Raw genomic sequence first — 15,427 nt, forward strand, 5'->3', positions numbered from 1 at the left:
AGTATGGCTGTTCTCGTTGCCAAACTTCAACCTTCTCATTTGAAGAATGGCTTTCGGAATGGATGTCGACATCCTTCCTATGTTAAGAACGGCTTTCACAATAGACACCCAATTTTATGAGTAGGGGTGAGGTTGTCCAATTTTTTCTCAAATGTAACGTTGATAACCACTGCCACGATTTCCACACAAAAATAATATAAATCAATAAAAAAAATTGTGATTTCAGTGTTGGTCGGACCATGTGTACTAATCTTGCAGCCAGTGATTGAAGGTGCACAAAACAGGGCATTATCTCTCGAAAAGTATATCTGTCCACTAAATAGAAATGAGATTTTCTAAATCAGCATGGGGGAAACCTATAAAGTCTTCATTTTAAAGAAAAGTGTGAAGTTTGAGCCAAGGTAAAAATTTATATTCAAAATTACAAATAAGTGGTCTCTTATTCAAAGTAAATAAGTTTTTAACCTACATACTTAAAATATTAGGTTCAGGGTGTGTTTATTTTTTGATGGGGGTGGGAGAATTACTGCGTAGAGAGAGGGTGTTATATGTCGTTAAGTACTTGTATTCATAAAATATAGTTAAGATTTTCTGAATCAGTATAGAAGGAAACCAATAAAAGTTGTCATTTTTTAGGAAAAGTTGACGTTGGAGGTAAGGTAAAAAATTATCTTTTAAAATTACAACTCCTGTAAAAAACGTACAAAGAAGGGTTAGTGTTTGTAGAATAAGTAAGTATATAGCGGATATGCAGTAAATATATGGATTCAGAGTATGGTATTTTTTGTTGTTTTTTGTGGGGATAGGTGTAGAGCCGTTGTTATAAAAATATTTAAAAGTGTAACAGCCCGTAATAACGCCAGTAGAAGGAAAAAATCGCCGTTCAGAAAACGTAAACATAAAATTAAGGGGTACGTTTCTAGAATAAGTATATAATGTACAATCTTAAAATATTTCCTGCATGGTCGTACAATCAAAATTTTCACGCACTACAAATCCCTTATATACCTGGAGCAGTGAGAATTTAATTATGCTAAAATCAGACGATACCAGGAGAAATTTTCTCATATAGATAAGTCTCTAGAGTATATTCAGAGGAAACCGAATGTATGGGCTGACATGTTTAGCAGAAGCCGTAACGTCGATAAAGTCAAATGTGAACCAGGCAGCTCAGCAACTGAACGGACATTCAGATTACGTGACACAGGCTTGCATATTTATGGACCATCCTGGTGTTCCATAAACATCGACAATGCCCAGCTCACACGAGTCCACCACACACAGCAAAAGACTAATGAATTTACAGGGGCATTAGCTCCAAAGCGGACAGTGTTGCTGGTTGTCTACATGATCAAATCAATATAGCAGCAAAGCAGGCATCGGACAGGACCCTCGCAAAAATAATCCAGGCACTACACTGCAGAAAATTGCACAAAAACTTCAATAGATGTTCAGGACCATAGAGCCAGTATCTCCCTGAAGCATATCGACTAATTTTACCTGTAACCTGGCATGTTCGTACTCATGTTGCAAGATAGAAACAAGGCACCTAACTTGATGGTAGCATACCAAATGAGGAATGCATATTAACACCAGGCACACGACTGCATAAATCATTTGAGAATATCAGGCATGCATGATCGTCTAAAGGATTTTTAGTGAGAGTACAAGAACGGACATACATGCATATGTTTAATCATACATGATCTGTGTGAAATGGAAAGAAAATTATAAACGTCAGGGTCACACATATCCTGGCACTATAAGAAGGGAAAAGCCAATTGAATGAATGTATCCTGATTTTGTGCAAATGCCATCACCAAGGGCAAACGATAAAAAGTCTGCAATAGCACTAAATTCCTATCTGCCTTGGACTGAGCTTATGAAGCCGAACGATTCTGTTTTGCAGATATAAGACCAAAATGGAAATTGAGAATGTGTCCTCCGATCCCATATACATCGCATCATTCCACGACTGTGTCACATGATAAATATCTTCGTCACTAGATACTAGCATAATCGACTGGAGTAGGTCCGCAGAAGTACGCATAATCCACCAGAACAAGACAGTCGTCCTGGCAGATAAAGCCCCTCAATAGCTGCGGACTTTACTAAAGCACTCTACCAGGAGTCAGACCCCCTCCCACCTCATGGAATTTATACTGTAAAACATCCCAGCTGAGACATATTCTGATGCCAAACTTGTGGTTCAGAATCTGGAGGAGGGCTATGTTGTATTTACATATTCTGCCTTACAGACAAAATAAAAAAAATAGCAGAAACTTGCTAGCATATGTTCCCCTAATTTAAGCCTATCTAAAATAAGGGGCAGAAACCAGACACCGGGTTGAGGGATATCTCATAAGTTAGGCCTTCATTTCGAACGGCGACGGCCAATCAAATTACAAGACACCTGTTGTTAGGAGGAAAGGTCAATGATTTTCTTTCGTTGCTGTTGTCTTGGTTGCACTTGGTAAAATCATGTCATGTGCGGATCTGATTTCCGTGTGAACATTAGTTCAGCTGGTGGCGAACCGGCATTAGGGTTTGGGTTAGAAGTGATCTTGTACACAGATAAAAAAATTTCAAGACTCTTCTCATCAGTGTACATGCTTTAGTTTTTCTTCAAAGCTCTTATGAACGTGTCAACAAATCTCTCTGCGAGGCTGTTTGACCTTAGATGGTATATTGCTGTTGTTAAATGTTCAATGGATAGGGCCTTGCAAAATTCTTCAAACACTTTGCTGGTAAATTGGGTGTCATTGTTGCTGACAATAGTTTTAGGCACCCCAAAACGACTGAAGAGAAGTTTGAGTGCATCTATAGTACTCAATTTTTGTAGCTGAAACCACTTTAAAATATAATTAATTATAACCTGGCCTTTATTTTTACTATTGGGAGAATCCTGGACATGCTCCGTTTCTCTTAATAATTACTGTAAAATGAATATTTATGTATTTTTTTTATAAGCCAAACTCAGGCGAAATTTTGGATTTGTATTACTGTACACATAGATTAAAAAAAAGTTCTCAAAGAACAAATATATAACAAATAACTGTTATCAAAGGCAAGATAAATTACTTTTCTACATAACAGGATAGTTTTTTAATGTTTTTATTTAATGTAACATGTTTATTTAGCTCGAAAAACATACAGTGTTTACCGATGTATTGGAAAATTTAAAATGGCATCCCACTACCTCTTTGACACGATAAGTTTGAGAAAAAGAGTAAAAAAATTAAAAAAAAAAAACAAGTTTTCCGCATGTTCCGGCAAACCAGCACTAAATGCGCATTGCAGGCATTGATCCGATACACTGCCAAACAGGATTGCTAGCCTGTGCAGTTCAGCCAAAAAGACGTCGACTGTTTCATCTGGTTGGAGACAACGAGCTGCGAACTGCTTCCATGCAGCAAACAGATCCAAAGCAAACGCTTTCTACAGGGGTTTCTTTATACACCCAAAATCGGCTCACTTTTCCTCACTTAATTGCTGGTACAGTGGTACACTGCATAGGCGCCGCCTGACAAACGCATTGGAATTACACATTCAATACGCTTTACGCTACTTAGCTGACATATTAGTTCAGCTTTCTCCAACCACTCCACTATTGACTGTCCAGATTCACTGCCATCAAATATAGGTATAAGTTTTGGATCGAAAGCCATAATAGCCGAGATAGGTTGTCACAGCACGAGGGAGGAGAAAGCTGAGTAATTTGTGTTAAGCGATATGTACGCCAGAAATTCTTTTCAAAGTTGAATAAATCAGCTCTTTCGATTCTGTCTTCTCACAAACGTCGCACTCTTCACAAGCAAGTTCTTTTCACCGTCCACCGACTAAAAGAAAAAGAAACTACTCACAATCTTTGTTTCGGCTTGACTTTTTATAGTCGTCGGGCGAACCCAATTGTCGTGGTAATGCGAGTATCGCTCAAAAACCTTTTTCTTTGTAATCTAACGGTCTCAGTTTCGTTCCCCGACGCAGGCACGCACAACTCATACTTTTTGTGCGCTTTTGCGCATGCTCGTCACAGTATTTTGTCTATTTTTTTTATTTTTAACTCCTTTTCCCAAACTTACCGTGTCAAAGAGAGAGTGGGTGCCATTTTTAATTTTTCAATACATTACTTCGGTAAACACTATGTTTTTCGAGCTGAATAAATATGTTACATTAAATATAAACACTAGAAAATTATCCAGTTATGTAGAAAAGTAATTTATCTTACCTTTGATAACATTTATTTGTTATATATTTGTTTTTTTTTTTTACAACTGTTAAGAGAGTAAACTTAGCACTCTGAGTTATGCCCCTTTGGTTTGAGAACTCTCCCCTTAAGGAGTCATGTTTCTTCCTTTTTCCGGTGTTAACCTTCTTAAAATAAAGACGTTAACATATCTCCGCGTGTGGACCTTCCTTTTTTTACTGACCGCCACATACATTTAACATGCCTACTTTTACCAGTTATGGCCTTAGCCAACTAATGTTTGATGGCGATGAAAATAATTATGAGATGTTCGAAATAAAATTCATGGGACACCTTCACAGGCTGAAATTAAAAGCCGAGTTAAAAAAGGAAGATGATGAAATTGACCCGCAAAGAAACGAGGATATATTCGCAGAACTTAATCAAGTTCTAGATGATAGACGTGTGGCATTAATCATGCGAGACGCGAAAGATGATGGAAGGAAAGCTTTAAAAATTTTAAGAGAACATTATTTGTCCCAAGGTAAACCAAAAATCATTGTCTTGTATACCGAACTGTCTATCCTCCAAAAACATGAGGGCCAAGATGTTACCGGCTATGTTATACATGCTGAAAAAGCTATAGCTGCTTTACGAAATGGTGGAGAGACAATTTTAGACGCATTGGCGACAGCTATGCTACTCAAGGGGTTGCCGTCTACCTTCAACACATTAAAAGCCATAGTTACCCAAAGAGATACACCACAAACTTTGATGGAATTCAAGGCATCACTACGTCCACTACGATCATATGAGGAAAACACGAAACCCAAAAATGGAAGGCACTATCGTGAAGACATCAAATAAAATAGAACCTCCGACGTGTTTTCGGTGCAACAAATATGGCCACTTCGAAAAAACTGTAACAAAAACAGGTGGTGTAAATTTTGCGAAGTAAGAACTCATGATACAAAATTCTGCAAAAAAAGACAAACTGAAGGAAACAGGCATTCATACTACAAGGTAGAATTACCCCTCATATTATTTCTGATAACTTTGAACTATTAGTCGATTTTGGGGCTACTGCCCATCTTATTAATGATGAAAAAAAATTGTTACGTTTGAACGTGACTTTAACCCAGAAGAACATTATATTGAGCTTGCCGACAGATAAAAAAAATAATAATAATATAGCATTAAAGAAAGGAACGGCAAAAATAACGTTACACAATATTTATAAAAAAGGCATAATATTTATTTTAAAAATGTTTTATTCGTACCAACATTTACACAAAACATATTTTCGGTGCAAGCCGCGATAGGGAAAGGCTGCAGCGTGGAATTTGAACAAAATCATGCTATACTAACCACCAAAAACAGCGTTAAATTTAAAATAATGAAAATGGGGAAACTTTATTATTTAAATAGATGCATAACAAATAGTATTAATAACAGGAGGCATGACTTGAACACGTAGCAAAAAATTTTCGGCCACTGTAATATTTCCGATATTTTTAAAATGCCGACTATTGTTGAGGGAATGTCCATTATTTTTCATTATTGAGAAAAACAATATACTACCGTGTGAAACTTGTACTCTTGGGAAAATGCAAAATTTGCGATCAAGAAAACCAGACGAAAGGCCAGGTTTCCATTAGAACTCGTGCATTGTGACTTGGATGGGAAAATAGAACCTGTTAGTGTGAATGGTTATAAGTATGCCATAACATTTACTGACGAATATTCAGCTATGTGATGGCATATTTCCTCAAGAACAAAAGCAACACAGTCAACGCTACAAAACAATTCTTGGCCGATAGTGTTCCTTATGGAAGGGTTAAGAGATTAAGAAGTGTGTTCGAACATGTTTTTTCCTCACATACATACACACACATGTACGCACGCACATACGCACACACACGCACGTATATAAACATCCAAGTACACACACATGTACGCACGCACACACGCACACATACACACGTACATATATTCACATTCACATACATACACTCACATTCACGTGCATGCACACACACATTTGCATAAATATACAGGAAAGAATGATAGAAAAAATAAGAATTCAGTGAGAGATGAGTAACGTTACTTGCGGTTGACTGGCTAGTCAGAAACGCGGTTGTGGCTCATGGCTCTACCGGAGCGGTGTTTGTCACATCTTGACTGGTCGAGCGTTCAGGGGAAAAGAGGGTGAAATATGAGAAACGGGAAGTGACGTAGCTAGGTCGCTCTTCTGAGTTAAAGGGCGAGAGATTTCAACTCCCACACGCCTATGTGCAAAATAAAACAAAATTAGATCCTCGGGTAGAAAAAAGGATTTTTTTTAGGATATGATAAATATAGTCCAGCCTATTTTGTATATTTCAATGATAAGAAATCTGTAAAAAAAATACGGTTAGTGACTTTTACAAATGAATTTAACGATACAAGGGAGACCACTCAGTATAATACGGGCCGAAATAGATATACTTTTACAAATGAGTTTAGTGATGAAAGGGAGACCACTCAGGATATTGCAAACCAAAATAAATATATTAATCCTGTCATGCTGTGTTGTGCATGGATGCGTTAGAATAAGATTGGAACACGTGTGTTTGGTTGGTAAGAAGGAAACTGAATAATGATTAACTGCTATGCGCATGCGTTAGTGCATACAAAAGTTAGATCACGAAACCGGAACGAAAGAGTCTATATAAAAGTTACTGAAACAAAAGAGCAGCGCTATCATTATATCTCCCTTTCTCTGAAAACAAAGATGACTTAAGTATGTAAAACAAAACAAAGAAAATGGAAAATCTGGTCAGGGTAGACTGCCTGAACAGCTACAGCGAAGCAGGGGATTATTCTGCCCCATGAGATGCTTGCTGGGAGGTTATGATAATCATCATAAGTTCATTTTTGATGGTGATCGTACCACCCTACCACTACGGGTACGTTTTTGAGTGCCATTTGGTATGTTTGGGGATGAACACACAAGTGGATCCACATTTTTGTGGAGCTGTGTTGAGGAGGTGTTGCGATATTTGTGGGGTAGGCGACACTGAAATACTTCTTATGTGTTGTCGGTGTCTTCGCAACACATGTCCATCGACATTCTCCAGGATATAGGAGCGGTGACCATCTACGTAGGATACTACAGTCGCTAGGTCCAAGCTTCCAGACACAGGATTCTGTACCTTACCCGTTGACCATGGTATAGGGGTAGTAGATCTTTCTTAAGAGCATGTCGGTCAAAATACCTCTTTTGGTTCTGCTGGTGTTGATGGAATGCGCTGTATATCTGATCCTAATCATGGTTGTCATTTCTGATTTTGGTGAGCAGTGGAGATTGGATTCGTCTACCCATGAGTAGTTGTGCAGGGCTTGGTATGACACTTGAAATTGGGGTGCAGCGCTAGTGCAGCAGTGCGATCTCAGGAGTTGTTGCCGACTGTTTGGCTTTCTTGAGAATATTCTTGATAGTCCTTATTTGACATTCTATGAAGCCATTCCCTTGTGGTCTCCGAGGTGCCGTGGTCTCATGATGGAAGCCCCATTCTTTGGCGAATTCACGGTAGAGATGACTTGAAAAGTGTGGTCCGTTATTGCTGACTATCTTGGATGGTATGCCAAACTCTGAGAAGATTTGGCGAGTGATGTTCACTATGACACTGCTTGGTGAATGATCAGGTATACGTTTGACTATAAGATACTTTGAGTAATATTCAGCTATGATCAACCATTGACTTCCGTGGAGATCAAACAGGTCTGTGCCAACTACATCCCATGGCTTTGTTGGGATGTCATGTTCCATTAGCTCCTCGACAGTTGAAATTTGGTGGTATGGCCGTATGAGAGCTTTGTTTAGCGCTCGTGGGTCTAAGCAAACCCTAATTGTGTTGTCACGTTTGGTGACATAAGTGAGAGAGCTTTCCCAGTTTGTGGGTTCGTTGATGCGGCGAATGACTCCTTGCGGTTCCATCTTGTCGAGTTCCGATTTGATTTTTCCACGGATGGCTATAGGTGTCCTTCTCGGTGGGTTTATGTGGCATGGTACATTGGGGTTGACAACAAGCTTTGTGAGTGTTCCGAAATTCACCAATACGGTCAAATCTCTCAGGGTGTAGATGCATTAGGTCAGCTACACTATTGATGGGTTGGTGCTGGGCTGAGATGGCACAGTTCATTGTCATTAGCCTAAGAGCCACTGATGTTGGCATGCCCAATATGGCTGCTCCTGGTACGTCAACCACATAGAATTGGGTATCCAGCCATGGGGAGTTTTATACTTGCACCTAAAAGTTGCGGTGCCATAACAGTTTATCCTGGTATTGTTGTAGGCTGTTAACAGACATTGTGTTGAGGTGAGTGATCCGGGCATTGGGTTTCCAGCTTTGTCTATATTGCTAGGGTACATGTTGCAGAATATGCGAATAGGCAATGTATTTGCTTGTGCCCCTGTATCTACTTTCAGGTTGAAGGTATGAGTGCCTGGGTGGTCCTTTAGCTTGATGCTTAGATCACCAAATGCCTCATTTCGAGGATCTTTCATGTTTGCTGACTTTCTGCTGTTAGTTGTGATGGAGCTAAAGGTGAGGTTCTCCATTGCCGTGCCTATGTCAGTCATGGCTTGGTCATCGTGTTTGGCGATGCTGTTTATTTTCTTGCCAAACTCCCGTTGTTGGTAATGACTGTTATGCCAGGGCCTTCCTTGTTGTCTCTTGGTTTTGTCCTTCTCTGATATGCAAACTGTAGCCCAGTGACCTGTTTTGCCACATGTGTGATATATATCATTTTTGGCAGGACAGTGTTCTTTGCCAAAACGGTGACTGTGTCCACAATTTTTGCAGGTTTGTCTGCGTTTTCGGTCAATCCCTTGCCATTGGTATGTACCACGGCTTATTGCGACTATCTGTGGTGATTCCTGTAACTGGTGGAGCTGATTGACATAAATTGCTGAAGCCTCGTGTGAACGGGCTAATCTAACAGCTTCCTCGATAACAGTTCCTTTTGCAGTTCAGGTATTGGTGTGCTGGCAATTAGTAACTTGACGAGGCGTTCGTTTAATTCGTCGGCACTGAAATTACATTTCTTTGCCAATAGTCGACATCTGTTGGTGAAGATTCTGTTGTTTCATTTGGTCTCTGCTGGTATTTTCCGAGTTCCATTCTACAAACGCGGTGATTTGTTGCCGGTCCTAGCTGCTCCAAAAATGTAGCAAATATTATTTGTGAATCCTTGCGATCATTATCCGACATCGACCAACTATTATATCGGCGTAAACCTTCTTCGCCGCTCGCGAGAAGTATTAGAGGGACTTTACCCTTGTGTTTCGTCGGTTTTCGTTGTCGAAATAGTTTGAATGATTCGGCAATACTCGTCGAGCCCCAATCTAAACTAGGGACTTGTAATGAAATTGTGGCCATTACGATAAGAAAATGTGAAGAAAAAAAGGTACAGACAATTTGTGTGGCGTGGGAGGTTAGAAAAAAATTCGTTCAGCGTGCGGGAAATTAAAAAAATCGTTTTTTTGTTTTGTTTTTTTACTCACTGTTTTACCTTTCTTTTTCTTTTTTTAATTGTCTGTGACGTTATAAGATTGTGTGTTGTATGATAATACCGCTTGCTACCATGTCATGCTGTGTTGTGCATGGATGTGTAATAATAAGATTGAAACACAAGTGTTGGGTTGGTAAGAAGAGAACTGAATAATGGCGCCCCGCTTTATTGATTAATTGCTATGCGCATGCGTGAGTGCATACAAAAGTTAGATCACGAAACCGGAACGAAAGAGTCTATATAAAAGTTACTGAAATGAAAGAGCAGCGCTATCATTACAATTCCAACTTTGGTTCCTTCAGTAAATCCTGACAATTTCAGTGAACACGTGGTCGATTAGAGTAGAACAAATGAACTTCTACCTGGCCCCTACGAGGGAGATATAGATAATAGCAATAGTCAAGCTAGCGAACAGACAAGTAACAGGACAAATAACAGTTCCGAAAACAGAAATCCGAGTTACTCACTGAGACAGAGAAAACCACCCACTTATTTAAAAGATTACGTCACTAGCAATAACCTAAGTGATGAAGATGAAGAATGTATAAATTCTTGTGAAAATAGCACTATCCCTGGATCATATCATGAAGCCATGAATTCACCAGAGGCTGATTAATAGAAATTGGTCATGGAGAAGGAGATGAATTCCTTAAAGGAAAACAACACTTTCACTCTGACAACCCTCCCTGGAAACAAAAATTTAGTTGGGGGAAAATAGGTGTATGATATAAAAAAAGATGACAAAAATAACGAAAAATACAAAGCTAGATATGTTGCCAAGGGATACAGTCAGATAAAAGACATAAACTACCATGAAACATATGCACCCACCACAAAAATGATCGCTATCCGAATTCTAATGCAATTTGCTGTTCTGTATGATTTGATAATTCACCAGATGGATGTCAAATCAGCATACCTAAACGCCAAAATAGACTGTGATATTTTCACCCAACAACCCGATGGATTCATTGCTCCAAGCAATGATGGGCTTGTTTGGAAATTAAACAAATCACTCTATGGTCTAAAACAGATCGGTAAAAATTGGAACGATCTACTGAGTAAAGAACTTCTACAAGAAAAATTTAATAAAAGCACTATCGGCCCATGCATGTTTGAAAAAGTTGATAAAAATAAAAGAATTATTATTCTCGTATGGGTTGATGATATCTTGATTGTCGCAAATAACTTAAACACAGTAACGGAAGTTAAGACCCTACTCAAAGAAAAGTTTGGCATGAAAGATTTAGGTAAAATCTCAAGATTTCTTGGTGTGGACTTCATAGTCAAACCAAATGAAATAGATATGAATTAACTGACATATACTGAGAAAGTATTAGAAAATTTTAATATGCTAGACTGCAAAAACACCCTGTGAACAGAAATTAACTTTCTCTAAGGAAGCAAAATCCTTTGATTCCACAAGACACAGGGAGACTATAGGAAGCCTGGTTTACTTATCTACTTGCACCAGACCCGATATTTCATGGGCCGTAAATAAGTTATCAGAGTACAACCAAACCCCCACAATTGAACACTGGAATGCAGTGAAGCATATATTCAGATATCTGAAAGGGACTTTAAATTTTGGTTTATCTTGCAGGAAATATGAAAGCGGCCTGAAGTTAACAGGATTTACCGATACTGATTGGGGAAGACAGAAAAAAGTACATCGGGTATTGTTTTTCCCTAAATGAAGAAGGACCTGTTATTCCTGGAAAAGTAAAAAGCAGTCTATTGTAGCTCTAGGTGTATCAGAAACTTCGTGAAAAATATTGAATAATTCGACTCCCTGTCTTTCCAAGCTTATAACTAATCGAAAAATGTAATTCAAACCCTAATTCTTTTTCAATTAAATGAGCAAGGACCAAGGTTTCACTAAAAAAAAAAAGAAAAAAATACAAACAACGTGGTTTAAAAAAAGGGTGTTTTAAAATTCGGACATTACAGGTAAATTTTAAAAAAAACTGTCCTTTTTTGTTGTTTTAAATTCGAATATATTATTTATTGCTCTTTTATCTTCAATTTGTGATATATAAAACTTTGGCACATAAATTAATTATTTACTTTTTAATAGACATTTCAAAAGGGGGCGTGAATTAATTCGACCCCCTGTCTTTCCAAGCTTATAACTACTCGAAAAATGTAATTCAAACCCTAATTTATTTTCAATTAAAGGAGCAAGGACCAAGGTTTCACTAAAAAAAAAAAGTTTTAAACTTCGGACTTTACAGGTAAATTTCTAAAAAAAACTGTTCTTTTTCTGTTTTAAATTCGAATATATTATTTATTGCTCTTTTATCTTCAATTTGTGATATATAAAACTTTGGCACATAAATTAATTATTTACTTTTTAATAGACATTTCAAAATAGGAGGCGTGAATTAAAAAAAAAACGTTTGTCTAAAATATTATATTCGATTTATTGCAAAGAGCATAAAATTACACATTGACTCTGAAAATATCGTAAAAATAGAATCAATAGAAAAATTTAGATAGATTTTTAAATTTTAAAAATTGAAAAATACTGAACTCGTAAAATTCAATTAATTTCATTACTGTTTTTTTTACAACTTTAATAGTTTATTTTGGAAGTATAATCTATAAAGAAAATAAACAACCCACTTTTAAAAGAAAATTTTTTCTCTTTCTATTTTATTCGCTGTTTCGTGTTAGGGATGTCAATAATTTCTACAAAAATTCTGATACACCTACTGTCTCTCTACATGTGAGGCTGAATATACGGCAATGACACCAGCCATACAGGAAGCACACTATCTACTGCAATTAATAAACGATATGAACAATACAAAAGAATGGAAGCAATATATTCTGACAACCAGAGAGAACGCAATTTGCATTGCAAAAAAACTCTATCACTAATCAGCGGGTAAAACACATAGACATAAAATATCACTACATCCGGGACAAAATAAACAAAAGTAAAATCGAACTGAACTATGTGCCTACCGACAAAAATACGACAGACTGCTTCACAAAACCCTGGCGAGGACCCGCATGGACTGTGTAAAATTAAAATTATCAGCATGTAAAGTTTAAGCAGGGGTGTTAAGAGAGTAAACTTAGCATCCTGAGTTATGCCCCTTTGGTTTGAGAACTCTCCCCTTAAGGAGTCATGTTCCTTCCTTTTTCCGGTGTTAACCGTCTTAAAATGAAGACGTTGATAACCTATCTCCGCGTGTAGACCTTCCTTCTTTTACTGACCGCCACATACATTTAACATGTCTACTTTAACAACAACTTTTTCGAATCTATGTGTACAGTAATATAACCCCGATTTAAAAAAAAAAAAAAACGAAATAAAATTTAAAAGTAAATTAAAAAAAAGAAGCCAACTTCAGAAAATTTGGCCACGAAACAGCCAATCTGGTATTTTGGTTTAAATCAATCAAAGAAACAAAACAAGATGATGCGATGCGTGTAATGTTTAAGTTGTTATCTTTTGAAATATAAAATAATCGAGATAAATAAAAAAAAAAAAAAAAATTCGTAATATTCACCAAAACATCAACCCCCATCTAATAATACCTTTTTTTTTTTTTTTTTTTTTTTAAATTTTCTGCAAACTAGTTCTCGTCGCCATTTTAAACATGTGAAACTTGTCACTGCTGGTACCCTCACATCAAGTATTGATTTTTCGACGAACAACAGCACATAAGTTTCTTTTTTCCTCCAGTAAGTATTTTTTTGTTTGTTTCCTTAAAACATATTCGATGATTCATTAAATTACATTTTCATTGATTCCATTTTAATTTATGTAATCTAAGTTATTTTTTAAGATTAATTTATTTATTGAAGTTTATTTTATTTTTTGAAAGATTAATGGTTATTTCTTTAAAATAAAATCATGGCGAAACGTAATGTTCTTAATTACATAATGTTAAAATAAAGTGTCTGTGTTTTCCCAAAAGAGGCACTCTTGATTTGCGACAACATAAACAATAAATTAACAATTAATACAATCATTATGTATTCTTACGATCGACGGTAGTAAAATATGGCCCTTCTGCACTATTGGGACATTTCGGAAATCATAATACTGAATTTCACATGAAAACAATGGTATCTACGTATTCCTCGTATTTTTAAGATAATTCTATCCAGAAATTTCTTCACAAACATTTTCCATATCAATTTTAACAACAAAAAAATATATAAAAAAGTAAAAAAAAAAAAAAATCATCACGACTAACAAAAAAAACAACTTTTTTTCTGCACACCTTTTTTTCGCAAGTTGACTTTTTTCATGTTTTTATTTGGAATTTTGTTGTTTTTCTTCTTTCTTTTGCTCTTCGCAAACCTGAAAGGTCAATTTTCCTTTCGCATGCCTTCTTATAAAACGCACACCTAGTCTCTTCAACTAAAGCTATTTTTCGAGGATCAGTTCTTGTTTGCCTCAGTTGAGAAGCACTTCCGCATGAAAAAAGCATGGCCTACGAACGTGTGTAAAGAGCACTTCCAACGAACGACTGTCACACTAGAGCACAGACGTAACTCCAGCAACATACGTCCACCACTACAATGAACGAAAAGAACTTCTTTATTCAAACAAGAATCTTAACAACTTAAATAGCATTTTCAACGTAATTTTGGATGTCAGAAATTATATATAAATTTCACTGTGGGATGGTGAAATCTCAAACATACAGCTACATGTCATAAGTTTAAACTTTCTTCACTATATCGAAATATTTTTTTGACCATGTGCGATATATATAAAAAAAATATTTCAGCTTTCTCTTTTGTCATGGAGAACATGTTGCAACAAGCCCACAGAAAAACTCAAATAGCAATTCTCACACTATTCCAACATATTTCAACATAATTATGAAAGGGAACAAGTGACAACAAGTCTCAACAATTTGTTACGGCATATCAAGCCTTCACAGCAGCATGTTGCAACACATCAGCCCTATACAACATGTTACGGCATATCAAGCATCTACAACATGCTACGGCATATCAACCCTTTCCAGCAACACCTTATGAAATATCAACCTAGCAACAAAACTGACAAGCAACTCGCAAAAGATGCTTACTGAGCTCTATAACTTCTGGATCTCACAACTTCACCTCACCGAAGTTCCTCAGCTAATATGAGTAAGCTGCATCATATGAACTAAGATACTCATCATTGGGCATTCATGATCTGGTCAACTCACTGATTATGCTGATCACCTGAACAATTTTGACACAGTTTTCTACAGACAGAATTACTTCCTTGCATAGTGACCATTAGCATGTAATCGACACATTCATGACCAACGTGAACTAACTTCAACCCACTGTGCTGACACTTGCACACACTTCATAGACTCCGTGGCAATACAGTCTATGACTGCAACACTTGCACTCAAACTCACTACGCCGTTATGTGACCATTCCATAGTTACACAAGCCATGAACTCTTTGTCTGATATCCTTTAACGTCGCAACTTTTTTCTTTACCTTGACACTTAATAAAAAATTCTTTCTCATACTGTACACTGGACACGGACATATATATGCATTTTTCTCCATTTTTTATATCAGTTAACTAGGGGGGTATATTATGGGAGCTTAGTTCTTCACACACAGACACTCAGACACAAACGAAGGACCTTAAGGTAAAAACAATTATTGCTCTTCAACTCTAATAACACCACGTCTTGCCACCAAGGGGAG

General features: G+C 37.0%; 1 protein-coding gene across 4 annotated transcripts in view; it reads left to right on the forward strand.

Annotated features, from left to right (window-relative positions):
* The window catches only part of LOC145246187 (uncharacterized), a 76,469-nt gene that overhangs the window by 46,433 nt on the left and 14,609 nt on the right, over positions 1-15,427 (forward strand). For 2 of the 4 annotated variants that reach the window (XM_080108059.1, XM_080108058.1), the window contains exon 1: positions 12,363-13,438. The gene's annotated coding sequence lies outside the window, so the exon portion shown is untranslated. Of the gene's footprint in view, positions 1-12,362; positions 13,439-15,427 lie in introns of those variants that run through there. The other 2 variants (XM_080108057.1, XM_080108056.1) reach the window with 2 other exon arrangements.

Source organism: Euprymna scolopes, chromosome 23 (assembly GCF_053919585.1).
Source record: "Euprymna scolopes isolate OS-2025 chromosome 23, ASM5391958v1, whole genome shotgun sequence".
NCBI classification, from domain to species: Eukaryota; Metazoa; Mollusca; class Cephalopoda; order Sepiida; family Sepiolidae; genus Euprymna; species Euprymna scolopes.